The 16,165-nt window shown below is 43.4% G+C and overlaps 1 long non-coding RNA gene across 1 annotated transcript; it reads right to left on the bottom strand.

Moving 5' to 3' along the window:
- LOC110435262 lies at positions 13,367–14,318 on the bottom strand. The gene is made up of 2 exons (XR_002452877.1): positions 14,133–14,318; positions 13,367–13,729 (listed from the first exon to the last, which is right to left on the bottom strand). It is a non-coding gene; the product is annotated as an uncharacterized LOC110435262 (long non-coding RNA).

The raw sequence follows: 16,165 nt of genomic DNA, 5'->3' as shown, positions 1-16,165 counted from the left end.
AAGTTTGTCTGGACGGAAGGGTGTGAGTTAGCCTTCCGCACCTTGCGAAAGTTGCTAACCACTGCTCCCGTTCTGGCACAACCTAATATAGAGAAGCCTTTTGATGTGTTTTGTGACGCATCGAAGAGTGGCCTGGGGTGTGTGTTGATGCAAGATGGCAGGGTGATAGCTTATGCTTCCCGACAGTTGAGAAAGCATGAAGTCAACTATCCAACGCACGACCTTGAGTTAGCAGCAGTGGTACATGCTTTGAAGATCTGGAGACATTATCTGCTAGGAAATAAGTGTCACATTTACACCGATCACAAGAGTTTGAAGTACATCTTCACTCAGTCCGAGCTGAATATGAGGCAACGATGGTGGTTAGAGCTAATCAAGGATTATGACCTGGAAGTTCACTATCATCCAGGCAAAGCTAATGTGGTCGCAGATGCTTTGAGTCGCAAACCGCACTATCAGATGGTTCAACCGTTGTTTGAAGATGGGTTCAATCTTATGCATCCTGAGGTCTTATGTCATATACAACTCAGTTGTTCACTCGAGAGTCAAGTCATTGAAGGTTAGAAAACAGACAAGGGTATTTTCCACATCAAAGAGAAGATCAAAGATGACCCAAAGACTCAGTTTTGGGTTGATGAGAAGGGGGTACTGTGGTTTCAACAGCGGTTAGTGGTCCCGAAAGATCGGGAGTTGAAGAATCGCATCATGGATGAAGCCCATCTCTCTAAGCTTTCTATTCATCCTGGCAGCAGCAAAATGTATCAAGATCTAAGGCCCCACTTTTGGTGGACCAAGATGAAGAAAGAAATAGCCGCTTATGTGGCCCGTTGTGACACGTGTTGCAGAGTTAAGGCCATCCATATGAAACCTGCAGGTCTGTTACAACCGTTGTCAGTTCCGGAGTGGAAATGGGAAGAGGTCAGTATGGACTTTATCACAGGTTTACCAACCACAAGGAAGGGGAATGACTCGATTTGGGTAATCATAGATCGATTGACCAAATCGGCCCATTTCATCCCTTTGAAGACTCGTTACCGACCTCCTGAGTATGCCGATATATATATGGCTGAGATTGTCAAGTTGCATGGTATTCCCAAAACCATCATATCGGATAGAGGACCGCAGTTCACTGCTCACTTCTGGGAGCGCATGCATAAAAGTTTGGGGACCAGTTTGATAAGAAGCACAGCCTATCATCCCCAGACTTCAGGCCAAACTGAGAGGCTAAATCAAGTGTTAGAAGATATGCTGAGGGCCTGTGTGCTATCATCCAGGGGATCGTGGGAATCATGGTTACCTTTGGCTGAGTTCTCATACAATAATAGTTATCAAGAGAGCATCAAGATGGCCCCGTTCGAAGCTTTGTATGGGCGGAGATGTCGAACTCCGTTAAACTGGGTGGAACCTGGTGAAAGGAGATACTATGGTATCGACTTTGTGAATGATGCCGAGAAAAAGGTGCAGATTATACAGCAACATATGCAAGCAGCGCAATCACGACAGAAGAGTTATGCTGATAAGAGAAGAAGGCCACTTGAATTCAACATAGGTGACTATGTGTACCTCAAGGTTACGCCAATGAAGAAAGTTCAACGTTTCCGAGTTCGAAGCAAGCTTGCACCCAGATATGTGGGACCGTACCAAGTGCTAGAGAGGAAAGGCCCAGTGGCCTATAAGATTCAGTTACCTGAAGAGATGAGCTCGATCTTTCCGGTCTTCCATGTGTCGCAACTACGGAAATGTTTGAAAGTGCCTGAGCAAAAAATTGAACCTCGAGGGATCAAAATAAAAGCAGACTTAGAGTATAAAGAGCAGCCAGTGGGAATTGTGGATACCAAGGAGCGAGTAACCCGAAACAAAGTTGTCAGAACGTACAAAGTGGTGTGGAGTCATCATGACGATAGGGATGCCACTTGGGAAACAGAGGATTACTTAAAAATAGTTTATCCAAAATTTCATAAGAAATGGTTAGTAACCCAAAATCTCGGGACGAGATTTCCCTAAGGGGGGAAGGGCTGTAACACCCTAGGTGTTAAGCATGCACTTAGTCTCATCAAAGTCATGCATAAGCATTTCCATCAAGCATAAGCATCATGAGCATGACACTCTTTTCAAATTATGATTTTATGTGCTTCATTTCATGTGCTTTAATTATGTTAAAAATGTGATGCTTGTTTCTAAAATTGTGAAATATTCAAATTAGGTTGCTTTATGTGTAAGAAGAATTAAGAACATTTTTGTGCAATTTTTGGAGCTATGGAATTTGAGAAATGGAATTTATACAAACTTTTCCAAAATGAATTTATTTAAAACCTAGAGCTGAGTTTTAACTTGTAATTCAAATTTTGTTTGGAATTTGGTCTTGCTTGTCAAAGCAAAGTTGTAGAGTTTTTAATTTAGAACAACTTTGTTTTTGGGAGCAAGAGGTGAAAATGATTTTAAATTGGTCCAAATGAATTTAGAAGGAATTTGAGAAAAGAAATTCAAAAAAAAAGGGAAAGGGGGCAGGCGCTGCTGGGCCGACCCGCCTCCCTTCTGGCCCAGCGGGACAGCGCGGCCTGCTGCCCCTCCCCTCTCTCCCGCGCGCGCGGCGCCCGCCTCGCTCCACCCGGCGCCGGCCACGTGGCGGCCGTACGCCGGCGTTGGACGCGCCGCGGCCGGCCTCCAACCCCCCCTGGTCGGGACGCCGGCGCAGGCTCCCAGACCACTCCCTCCATTCTGTCTCCCCCGCGCCCTCCTTCTCCTTCCTCCTCCGCTCGCACCGCGCAGCAGCAGCCGCTCCTCCGCGCGCCATTGCCGGAGAGAGCTCCGCCGCTCGTCGCCGGCCACACCAGAGCCTCAAGCTCGACGCCGAGAGCACCAGGGCACTCGCCGTCGCTAGGGTAAGCTCGTGCGAACGTTCTACCGAGGTGAGAGTCCGTCGAGCGCCGTGAATCGCTCGCCGGAGTTACCCCGAGCTCGCCGGAGTACTCCGCCGCGACGGATCTAGCGTTTCCCTGCCTCTTTTCGCTCGTTCTCTGTTGCGCTAGGTCGGTAGGAAGGTGAGGAAGCTCGGAGAGGCGTTTGCGCACGCTCTACCGCGCCGGAGCAGCCTGGCCACGGCGAGCAGCGCCGCCGTGCCGCCATGCATGCTCGCCGGAGGTGTTCCGGCCGTCCTCTGGTCGATCCAAGGGTACCGTTGGGTGCGTCTTGCTGCGGGGAGCACGTTGGTGCTCACCCCGTGGCCGGAGACCTCACCGCCGGCGAGATCCGCTCGTCGGAGGTGAGCTCCCTCTCGGTCTCGCTGACTGGTGGGGTCGGGGACCCACTGTCAGTCGCAGGGGTACCCCTGTGGGTGTAGATCTGGGTGTGCGTAGCGTTTTTCGTCGGTTTTCTTGAAAAAGTGTTTTCCAGAAATTGATTTAAGGTTTGTAAAATCTATATCTTGAGTTCTACAGCTCCAAATTGAATGAAATAAATTTTGGTGTGCTCTATATTTCCAGATCTACAGTTTGATGTAATTGCATGTCATGTTGGAGCAACTTTTCTGTGTGAATATATTTTATCCATGATTTTGTTAAACTTGGAAAATGCATAGTAAATAAAATATGGCTCAGAAAAATGTGAAACTTGATTTGTTGGCTTTGCATGTGTGTTTGCTCACTGGGAAAAAGTGGGTACATATTATTTAGTGTATAAATGAATTTATGGTAATTTAAATACTTGCATGGCAGTACTTTATGATTTTTAATAATTAAATGGTTCATGCAATAAATCTGGAAAAATTTGTGGGTGTTTCTTATGATATTATGCAAATTGTAAAAATATGAAATCTGTTGTTTAACACTTGTATCCCAGTAGAGTGATTTTACTTGCCTTATTAATTAATCTTGTGATTTTTGTGGCTCAAAATAAGTATCCAAAAATCATGAAAAATTTGTAGTAGACTTTATGCTTATCTGGTAGTCTCCTGTAATTTTTGTGGAATTTATTGATGAACAGAATTGCAGTTGATTTTTAATGGGCTTAGAAATGAATAAAGAAAACTATGAATGGTTGTATATATAGGTTGAATGGAGTAAGTTGGGTTTGGTGTATCTTTGAAGCATCATGGAGGTTGCTGGTTGCATTTGAAAAATAATTATAGAAGAGAATGTAATAGATGTTTGATTCAATTGTTTATTCTTGGATGATGTTGACTACCTTGTAATAAGCATGACCCAGTGCATCACCTATGCATCATAACATGACTCCTTTGACACTCTCTCTTACAAGCATCCACTCGGGCATCTCACACTCCACTCATGAGCATATATGCATCATACAGGCTCGCAGGAGAACGAGGTGGGACCCGAGGAGCCAGAGGAGATTCAGGAGCAGGAACCTCCGGAAGCACCGGAACCCGGAGAGGAATTGCAGGAGTGTCCGGATCACCGACCTAGCACGTTTGAGAAAGGCAAGCCCCGGAGCATTCTAAGTCTTCCTATTCTCGCTAACTTATATAAAGTGCTATACTTGTTCTACTATATTGCATATTAAGTGATAGGAGTTGCCTGATACCGTTGCTGCATGAGTACTCCTTGTTATTCCTACTCATTCAACTACCTTGTCCTATGTAGATAGGCACGGAGTCTATGCTTAGCTTGCTTAGTTCGGTAGAAGTCGGGTGATCCCCTGTCACCTGCGAGATATAGGTGGATACCTGCTTGATTAAGCATTGGTTGCTCGGGGAAAAGAATAACCAAGTGTGAAATGAATTTGGAGACCGGGCAGGGTCTTATGGTGGGTTGACCATGGTGCCCCTGCCTGTGTCGATTAAGGACCGATCGTTGACGACCCTCTTGTCATGTTGAACGCATGCCCCACACTTAGCTGGAAGGATAAGTCGTTCCGACAGCGAAGCCTGAACACTATCCGGGCCGGGAATCGAGCCGCCATGCGCTGTATTGGTGATGGTTGAGGAGAACGACGAGGGCGCGGCGCGCAACCTTGGTATACCTTGGATACCTCGGTCGCCGGAACGGTCCTCGGGTACTGGCGGTGCCTGCCGAACCCGCGAATTGGTCCTGGATAGTGTAATACAGTGATCTGTAGCTCACTTGATCAGTGAGTGTGGTTTGTGTGGGGAATACCTCGCCAGCTGGTTAGAAATCGATTCGAATCGCCATCGCTCCTGGATAGTGAGCACTTGACATGAGCCCTGTCCTCGTAGTAAGGACTATGGAACACTTGGGTTATAATGATGAATAGTTTTAAGAAATGCTATGATGAGGTACTATCGTAGTCTCATACTTGCTTGTAATAGTGCAGGTGCAAACCTAGATAATAGGTAATGATAGTTTCAACTTGAGCAAATTAAAAGAAGAAAAGATTTATGTAAGTTAGGGTAATAAAACCTTGCGGTCTTTGCAAAATGGTTGTCAGCTACCCCACTAAATAGCCTTCATGATCCTTGATGAGTCTTTATTTTAAGTTTATGACGGGTAAGTCTAGCTGAGTACCTTCTCGTACTCAGGGTTCTATTCCCATGTTGTTTTGTAGATGGTCAAATGTACTATGGTTATTGCATCCTCTGTCTGTACCCAGCTATGGGTGATGACTAGACCAAGGGCGATGGTCACTCCGTCTCTTCTTTTGCTTTTGTGGGAATGACTGAACTATGGCACTGTATCAGACTTATCGTGTGTGTTGTAATTTCAAACTATGAAGCTTCCGCTACTTGAAGAACTTGGTTTGTAATAACTTTAAGCACTCCGATGTATTTCATGAATGTTGTAATCTGGATGTACTTGTGGATGGCGACCGCTAAACTTATTACGATCTTGGCTGTTATGCGATGTGTGGTTTGAAATCCTTCGAGATTTCACGGACTACCGGGATTATATGGGCTTAAGCGTGATAGTTCGACTATGCAAATGGTCACTATTAGGCTTAATCTCTTATAATTTGGTCGGTTCTGTTACAAATGGCGCATTTTATTCCATGCCACAAAAGTGACGATGCTTCGCATATTGCTGATTTATTTTTCAAAGAAGTTGTGCGCTTGCATGGAGTACCACATACTATTGTTTCTGATCGAGATACAAAATTTTTGAGCTAATTTTGGAAAACTTTATGGGGAAAACTTGGGACACGGTTGTTGTTTTCCACAACATGTCATCCGCAAACGGATGGACAAACTGAAGTTGTGAATCAAACACTATCAATGTTACTAGGAGCTGTTCTCAAAAAGAATTTAAAACTTTGGGAAGAAAGTTTGCCACACGTTGAGTTTGCATACAATAGGGCAGTGCATTCGACTACTAAATTTTGCCCATTTGAATTTGTATATGAGTTCAAACCCACTGCTCCCATAGATCTTTTGCCTATACCTGTGCAGGAACGATTGAACTTCGATGCAAGCAAGCAAGCTGAATTTGTCAAGAGCCTTCATGACCGAGCTCGAATCAACAATGAGAAGATGATCAAGATATATGAGAAGCGTGCAAACAAGGGTCGAAAAAAAATGTTATTTGAGGCTGGAGATCTCGTTTGGGTACATCTACGCAAGGATAGATTTCCTGAACAATGCAAGAGCAAGTTGCAGCCCAGAGATGATGGTCCCTTTAAAGTGCTTCACAAGATCAATGACAATGCATATGAAATTGATCTCCCAAGTACATATGGTGTGAGTACAAGCTTCAACGTCGCCGATTTATCTCCTTTCCTAGGATTGGACGAGTCGAGGACGACTCTTTTTGAAGGGGGGAGGATGATATGACCATGCCAGCAAGCAAGATGTCACAAGCTTCAAGTCAAGCTACAACCACTCAAGTTTTACCTACACCGACACCAGCCCAAGTCATCGATGGACCGGTTACACGTAGTCGTGCAAAGAAGCTACAACAAGAGGTCCACGCGCTACTTTGTGAGATTCATTTTAACATTAATGAGAATTATATACTACCTAAGTGTTCTACCTTGATTGTACTCTGGTATATAGAATAAGAGAAGGATGAATTGGACCCTGAAGAACGAACCAGTGCAAGTTCCAGAAGACACTACAAAACGGACCAGATAGTCAAAAATGGACCAGTGGAAGTCAAGAACTTGTTTGAGCATGCATGTCTTTGCATTTGATTTATTGTGATGAGTGGTTTTGGCTAAAGCTCAAAAATATGTTTCAAACAGATTTTAAAATAAATTTGAAATTGGTTTTGAATAAAAAAAGAGATTTATCTTTTCCCCTCTTTCTCCCTAGTATTCGGCCCGAAGCCCTCCTATGGCCTGCTCTCTCCCCTTTTCCTACTCTCTCGGTTTGGGCCATGTTAAGTTCGGCCCAGTTCTTTTTCATCCCCCCTTCTTTTTGCCTTGGCGGCCCAAATCATGGCCCAGCTGGCCGTGCGCCACGCTCCTCCCCTCTCTACTTCCACTGACGAGCGGGTCCTGCGCCCTTGAGTCACAGACAGGTGGAGCCCACCAATCAGGACCATCTTCCACCTCGTGCCCGCACCAGACTCCACCATGAGACCGTTTCGGCAGCGCGTGATCCTCACGGTTGGCTTGCCCCGCACATCGAGGGGGCCTTAAATAGCGCCCCAGCTCTGCCAAACCCCCCTACCCCAACTCTAGGACGAGTAGCCGCCATAGCCAAGCCATAGAATACCGCCGAGATCCACGTCGCGCTTGGAATTCCACAGCGCAGCAACTTCGCCTCCGTAAGCTCCCTACCGAGCTTCCTATCATCCTTGCGATTTCACCAAGCTTTCTCTCTTGTGAATTCATGCTTGCTATGCTCTATTTAACCTCGCTGAACTTCTCACAGAGGCCGATGCCGTCATTCTCCGTCGGGGGCTCTCTCCAGTCGCTCTTGGTTTCAATCTTTGCCCTAGGCGAGGTCGCAGTAAGCTACTCTATCTCCCCATGCCTTTGATTCTTTGAGTCGTACTCTAAATCGACGGATTGATTAACGCCGGCGAGGTCTGGCAATGGCGCCGCCGCGGGCACCCCCAACTCCGGTGGGCCACTCCCCTCTCTCCCTCCCCGATCTGTTCTCGACCGTTCAAATCTGGATCAACGGCTGAGATTAGAACTTACCCCTTCGGGGCAGTTTTTGCTAAAGAAACCCTGTGCTTTTTAAATATATAACCCGCAGTCCAAAACGTGCTTTCAAAAATACGCTTTCCAATTTTGAAGACGTAAACTCAATAATCAGATCCAAATACGTTTTCAGAAAATTACAAGTTTACCACTAGTTTTATATTGCTCATAAAATATTCGTTTTAATTTTGATTTGATCCATTCAAATTGCGTTAGATTTGTAATCACGAGATCTACATGTTAGTCTCACTGTTTTACAAGTGTGCCGCTTTTTATTTTCGTGATCCTATTTAAATAATTGTTTTTCTAAAGAAAATCTTAGAAAATTCATATCTTCTTCGTTATAGCTCCGATTTTCTTGATCTTTACGTCTGTGTGATCGTAGTGCAACGTAGATTCATTTTATAAACTTTTCATCTTTATTTTCTACTACTGGTGTACTGTTCTAATTATAGGTTTGTTTGCTTTGTATGATTGCCTCTGGATGATTGCTGTTAATGTGATGACTGAGTTTAGACGGTGAGCTTTTACGTGGTGATCAAGAAGCAGATCATTGAAGGTTTGGAACTTGAAGAAGGATCTGAGTTTTCAGTAAAGTTTAAGGCAAGTATAACATGGGATTATCCTTGTTTCCTAATAACTTTAATCACACCATTCATATTGCATGTGTCTCTTTGCTAAGGATTTCTTAGTATTGATCTTATACCTTGTCACCTATGGTTTTGCATTTGGTAGCTTATGCTAGTGCTCCACTAAACCATGATCTTGTAATTTGATTAATGGAAAGATGATTTTTTAGCAACTTTGGTAAAAGGGGGCTAGAGCATTGAGCTATCCTATGGTTCTCTAGTTTCTCTCCATAAGGACTTATCTGTATATGACCATCCGGAACATACAGTACAACTGTGAGGGCTACATGGCCCTGGCTTGAGCTCAGTATGAGGACCTTTTCTAGCTTGTTAGAGGTTACCGGTGTGGCGCAAATGGGGAATAGCAGACCGTGGATTCCTGCGGGTGGATCACACGGACTGACTAATGAAACCAAGCGGCCCTAACTTGTTAGATAAACCTTTGAAAGGCTTCATAGTGAACCCTACCGACCTCCCTACGAAGGGGGTTTAGAGACTCATGACGTCGGGCGAAAGGGTAAATCACAACTCACAGTGAAAGTGTACAACCTCTGCAGAGTGTAAAACTGATATATGAGCCGTGGTCACGGTCACGAGCGACCTTGGACCAATACAGAATAAATGATCACTATTGGCAAATCATTAATGTTATTGTTGTTAATATGTTGTTTATGCCATTTTTTATTCACTTTACTTGATCATGAGTTTACTTTGGGACTTGACAACTTGATGCTACTCATATGCTAAAATTGTGACAACTAAAAGCTACATGCAGTTAACCACTGTCTAGCCTTTGAGCCTCATGAACCCCATGTTATTCTTGCTGAGTATGAGATGTACTTACGCTTGTCTTTACATTTTATTTGGATAAAAATCCCGGATAGGTACCAGATTGCTAGTTTGGAGAAGAGTTTAGGCTTGTGCTCAACCAGTCAGTTGTCCCTGTGGATTTGGAGCTTTTGCCTGAAGAACAGAGAGTCTTTTCGCTGTTTGCTATCTAAGGTTATATCTTTATATTAAGTTCGTTATATATTAAGCATTGTCTATTGATATTACCCCTATTTGTGGCTATATGTGACATTTGACTTCCTGGGCTCACATATGGTGTGTATCTGGTTTTGTTCTTAAAACCGGGTGCTACAAAGTGGTACCAAAGCAATGCTGACTGTAGGACACAAGCCTAGATAGTAATGGTCGTTTTAGTCATCTTTGCTTCACTACATTCATGCTTACTATCTCACCCTTGATATTTGCTAAAATTCTTATGCTTCTATCATCTAATTCTATTATAAAAGTATTGCTTCTATTCTAACTTCCTCTTGGTCTAATTCCATAGATGGTTCGTAATGAAAAGATTGCTCGCAGCAACTCTGGAAGACCATGCTTGACTCACGATATCAATGGCTTAACGGAACCAGAGTATGAAGAAGCTTGCCCGGTCCCATCAAGACATACTTGTTGGCGGAAGGAGTACTTTACCACATCCTTTAGTGGCGAAGATTTCTTTCACCCTCGGCTCGTGCGTATACTACAAGACCACTATCCAGAATAGCAAGCCAAGGTGGAATATAAATGCACTAAGTGGACTCATCCTAAGTATGAGAGCTTGGAGCACAGAAGCACACATCACAAGGTGGAATGAGTTTACTAGATCACGCATGGTGGAATCCATCACTCGTCTCTTGCTGATCGCTTCAGTAAGCATGCTAGCATATCTGATGCTGCCCATCAAGCTCTTCTGGCATACCATGGAAAGCACTACGAAGAGAGGAAGAATGGCGAACAAAAGTATCTTCCTCGTCATCCACTAGGCACTTCGCAATGTGTGATGGCTGACCCCTACATGGAGCAGAATGAACAACTAAAGGAGATGGCTTTGACTATCCAAGTCATGCATCAAAAGCTAGAAGGCAGTCAACTGGAATTGGCAGAAGTAAGGCAACACTATGAGGAAGCCCTGGATGAGATTGATGAGTGGAGAATTCGTGGTGGATTACCTAAGATCAATGAGGTGGAGGACATACCTCGCTTAACTCCATGCAAGAGATGCTACCCTAGATGCCGTTGTAGTCACACCATGTTTAAGAAGTAGGAAGTCCCTCTTTGAAATAAACGTTAGTAGCGAAAGTTGAGTCAAATATGTGTGCTTTGTGAATCTTTAATGCTTGGTTGGTTTTTCTTGGTGTTTATGTTTGAGTTGGATTTTTGTAATGAGTGCAATGATCTTGTGGGTTCTCCATAATTTCATTTAGTTTATAGGCCTAAGGTATAAGGATTAATTGAATAAATAGTTGGGTTTTAGTTTCTCTGGATTCTCTACCCTGTCTTTAGGGACCAACTTATCTTCTTTAGTTCAAATCCCTATTCTTGGAGGACCATAAAATCATGTGAAAATTCTGGATGATAGTTGATATGACCATGTCAGCAAGCAAGATGTCACAAGCTCCAAGTCAAGCTAAAACCACTCAAGTTTTACCTACACCGACACCAGCCCAAGTCATCGATGGACCGGTTACACGTAGTCGTGCAAAGAAGCTACAACAAGAGGTCCACGCACTACTTTGTGAGATTCATTTTAACATTAATGAGAATTATATACTACCTAAGTGTTCAACCTTGATTGTACTCAGGTATATAGAAGAAGAGAAGGATGAATCCAACCCTGAAGAACGAACCAGTGCAAGTTCCAGAAGACACTACAAAATGGACCAGAGAGTCAAAAACGGACTAGTGGTACTCAAGAACGGACCAGTGCAAAGAAATCTTCATAATATTTTAATCACAAAAGCTATGAAGGTCCATGAGGACTTGTTGGAAAGCTTGTCGAGTCTATTTTCCAATGAATCTAGTGGCGATCAGTTTGGATACTCCATATTGCCTGCAGACCAGAATTAGTACAGACTGCTCAGAAGGTCAACAGTCTGTCGTGACAGAATGTTGGTACAACTTTCCGTGCAAAACTGTACCAATCTACAACGTTGCATGGTGCATGGCATATATTTCTGGAAAGCTCTTGGAGTCTAGTTTCACATCCAAGAAATGGTTCATCATTTGGACTTCCGAATATAAAGTTATGGTCAGTTTATTGGAAACTGCTCTGGAGGCCAACAGTCACGCGAAGCCAGTTCGGGAATCCATTCCGAGGGGTCCTTTCACATTGCCTTCCCTCAGAAACTCTATTTCGTTTTCATATCTATCTAGGAGGGTTGTTCCTAGTATAAATATCCTCTACCTCTAAGCTATCAGCAACTTTTGATCATTTTGATAAACTACATGATATTGCAGCCGTGCTGCTGAGTGCCTTACTCAACCTTTGTTCTTCCTTGTTCTTCATGGACTTGTGAAGTGAATCCTCTGGGTTCCCCTACGTCGTGCTCTACGGCTTCCGTTCGGCTGCGCCGTATTGTGTGGATTAGTTCTGGATTGTGGTTCTGCGGTCGTTCGGTGATCGAGTCGTAGTCTTCGTGGATTTGGTGCCTCTCTCCCTATCGCTTGGTCGCATCCAACCTTTGTCAGGTATAAATCTAGTTACTCGCTGTTCGCAGCAAGTTATCCTTGTTCTTTTGATCTACTATCATGAAGATCGGGCCACCCTAGTATCGATTCCATATCGTAACCTATCAACTGGTATCAAAGCTTTCGTTGTCACGGTAGGTCTCACAATCATCCACATATCTACCTTTAGTTTATCTATCGTTTGTTACTGTTTTGTTCATCACCTATAGTCTACTGAAAAGCCACAAAAAAAATTCTAAAGCCCTTTGACGGTACTTTTATCTTGTGTTTTGTGTTCATCAAGTTGCTAGTCACCCTCTTTACATATATTGTGTTGTGTTTCATTTGTTATCTGCACCCCTGTTAGTTTAAAAAAAAGAGTTAAAAAAAAGTCAGTGAAAAAAAAATTCAGAGAAAAGAAAAGAGAAAGAACAGAAAAAGTATAAGAAGAGGAAAGGGGTTGTATTGCGGTTAGCTTACTGGCAAAAAAATTCAGTTTACGAATTCAGATTCTTGGTGATTTATATACCAGCAACATTATATCATTTGGGCACATCAAATCACTTGATTTTCAGTACCGTAGCCTCCCTTGTTTAGCCACCTATAGCTCCACCTAAAACTGAAACCAGGACATTCGACTCGTAATCCTTGCGACCTCGGAATCACTTCTGTTGAGCTGCTACACTAGCACAATTCACTGTCCTTGCACTACAAGAATCCTGTTAATCCGTGATGAAAAATTTCTGTCACGGATCACCAAAAAACCGTCACCAAGTAGCATTTGTGATGGTTTCAGATATCGTCATGGATTGAGCGTCATAGATTGACCTCTACGACGGTTTGTCCAAATGCATCACGGATTAACGAAATCGGTGACGGTCTTAAACCGTCAATATAGAGCTCGAGGCCCAGCTGAAGCCCATTTCTTGTGACAAAAAATAACCGTCACGGATGAATTGCCACATCATCATAGATGTTGGACATCTCAGCCCATTTTGCCTATTTTCGGCCCATTTTGACCTATTTTCAGCCCATTTTCAATTTGTATTCTATCCATGTTTCAATCTGTATTCAGCCCATTTCGAATCTGATTTCATCCCATTTCCAATCCTATGTTGGCCCATTTTTTTTAATTTAAAATTCAGCCAATTATTGAAGCACATACAACAAACATGCAGCCCATATAGACAAACAACTCATTTTCAATTACATATATGAGGTTTACATAACTTCACATAAGATGAGATACAAAGTTAACATCAAGCACCACATTGTGCAGTCCACTGTGGCACAAAAGCCAACAACAAAATACAGGTTCCCAAAATTGCATGCAGCATTGTCATGGAGTACCAGCATACCAAATTGACAAACCTGCAACTATAATACAGATGGAAAAATCTGGAACCATAATACAGAGTGCAAAATCTGCAACTATAGAAAGAAGAGCAATCTATATATAGCACCAGTGGACCAAATTGCAGCGAACAGCCCTCAAGCACTACTACAACCTGTAAATGGCATCACTTGCCTTCTTGCTTGCTCTAGGCCTGCAAATGAACAAAACAGAAAAGAAAATAAACAGCTGGTAATGAACTTAAATAGATGTATAAATAACTTGTGACCAACTTTGATTCAGATATACAAACTGCCTGCAACCTGCAAATGAACAAAATAGCAAAGGAAATTTGCTAGTATTTATATTCACTTCTTAATTATCAAGCAGATGCTAACTTAGTTGCTAGCTTTTCTCCATACCCAGTGACACGGCATAAGACTTCTTATTCAGTTAATAAAGCAGTGGTTGTACAAATGTTCCCATTTGGTGAATTTAACATGGATTAAAATATTATCATCAACCTAGAAGCTTAAGAATATGAGCACTACTGACATAGATTGCACCATTGTTGTACAAATTCAGTAAACATGAACCATATGCATGCAAGTACTAACCAGCAAGTCTGTTGAGTACGAAAAAATAGCAAACCCAAACTAGCATTATTGGCCAGTGCAGTAGGTCCCCAGGCAGCAACGACAGTAGCAGGAGGACAGGAACCGAGCACAATTATCTTCTAAATACATCACGCCATGCACACCTCGGTTGATTGCTACCGGCGTAGAACTGCGTGCGAGTACTAGTCTACCTGGAAGAGGAACATCGGATCTCGCAAACCCGCGGATGCCAGCCTACGGCACACTTGCAGATCTCGGCCTCGCACACCGGCGGCCTACCTGCGACAAAACAAATCAGATAACTACGAATATGGAGCAAAGCAGACTTGGACAAAACAAATCGGAGGACTACCGGATCTAGGTCATGCGCCATCGAATCCTATCCATGTTGGATCCATCTGCCTCCTCTCCTACCACAACACCTCCACTTCTTGCTGACCGTGAGGGAGAGAGTGCGGCACAATGCAGGCTTGGACCATTGGGGTTGGCTGTGGCTGGTGGACAGGAGGAACTGAGGAAGCTGCTCTGCTGTTGCATCTCACGACGGGGAGAAATGGTAAGGAGGCGCAGGAGTGGTGGTGGTCTGGTGGAGTACAGGAAGAGGGTAGGGTTTTGTGGTTTTTATACCGAGTTTTTTCTCTATTGGTCGTCCGTTTTGAGATCTACGGCTGAGATAGAGGGTCTGATTTGGGCTGAACTTGAGTGGGCTGGGGTGGGCCAAACGAGAGGTCAGACTCTGTTTAGTTTTTCCTTTCTATTTACTTCCAATAAATTTCATAGTTTGAGCTCATGCGTTTAATTCTTTGATGCTACGGATTATTGTTTTTTACCATCCCCACCATATAAATGTAAAAAAAAATCAGATTTGTTTGCCGTCTGCACCACATAAATGCAAAATATTTTTAGTTTTACCATATGCACCCAAAAGCCCATATACATGCAAAAAAATTAGTTTTACTGTATGCACCCAAAAGCCTATATATGCAAAAGTGTAATAAAATTATTTGGTTCATCATAATTAAAAAACCAAGAGGTACCTATTTGGTTTATGGTTATTTTTTCTTTGCACTAAATATAAGAGAGAGGGCTATCGTTTTGGGCTAACTAGAGTATGACGAATTTAAAATCATATACTATGACAATCTGGATAAAACCGTCATGAGGTAGCGGGCCGGAATATCCATTGGTGCACATCCATGACGGAAAAATATTATTGTCACGGATTGCCTCTATCAATGACGGTTTATAAATCCGTCAGTGAGAATCCGTCACGGATTAACAAGTTTCTTGTAGTGTTGAGAACAGGAAAGAGCATTGGTAAGTAAGAGGTGAGGTTGTGTGATTCCACAAATTTACCCATTCCACTATATTTTGCTTTAGTGCTAACATGGCATGATCCAACTCAAGTATTCATGGTAATCGTCATGGAGAAAGAGAACCCCCTGTTGCACGGGCTGAGTTGCGCCAAATGGCAGACTCACTCTTGCAGGCCATGGAGAGGATGCTTGATGCACGCATACCTGTAGGTGGGCGGAGGGCTCCTCGGCATCAATCTAATGAATCTGGTGCTGAAAATTCTAATGGAGGACATGACTGTTTTAGAGATGGTCGTGGTGGTGGCAGGCGGGCTGGTCATCATGGCCAAGATGGAGGACGAGCTCATGGACGTGGTTGTGGCCATCATGTTCATTTTGATGATGATGAATTTGATAACTTTGATCACGAAGAGGGGTCTGATGAGAATCTCTTTGCAAATGATGAGCTGCATAGGCGGCGTAATGATCACCGGTGGCATGCTGATCATGGAGATAGAGACAATCATCATGGTCGTCATAATAGGGAAGATCCGGACAACATTGCTCGTGTCAAGTTGAGTATCCCAAAATTCACTGGAAGAGAGGATGCAGATGCATATCTTGAGTGGGCTGAGCAGTGTGATCAAATTTTTAGAGTGCATAATCTCTCTGATCAGAGGTGTGTCAATCTTGCTTCAGTGGAGTTCTCTGGTTATGCTCTGACTTGGTGGAATCAGA

The sequence above is a fragment of the Sorghum bicolor genome, chromosome 5 (assembly GCF_000003195.3).
Source record: "Sorghum bicolor cultivar BTx623 chromosome 5, Sorghum_bicolor_NCBIv3, whole genome shotgun sequence".
Taxonomy (NCBI): Eukaryota; Viridiplantae; Streptophyta; class Magnoliopsida; order Poales; family Poaceae; genus Sorghum; species Sorghum bicolor.
Note: the sequence above shows the minus strand (reverse complement) of the source record. Positions and strands in the feature narration are given on the sequence as shown.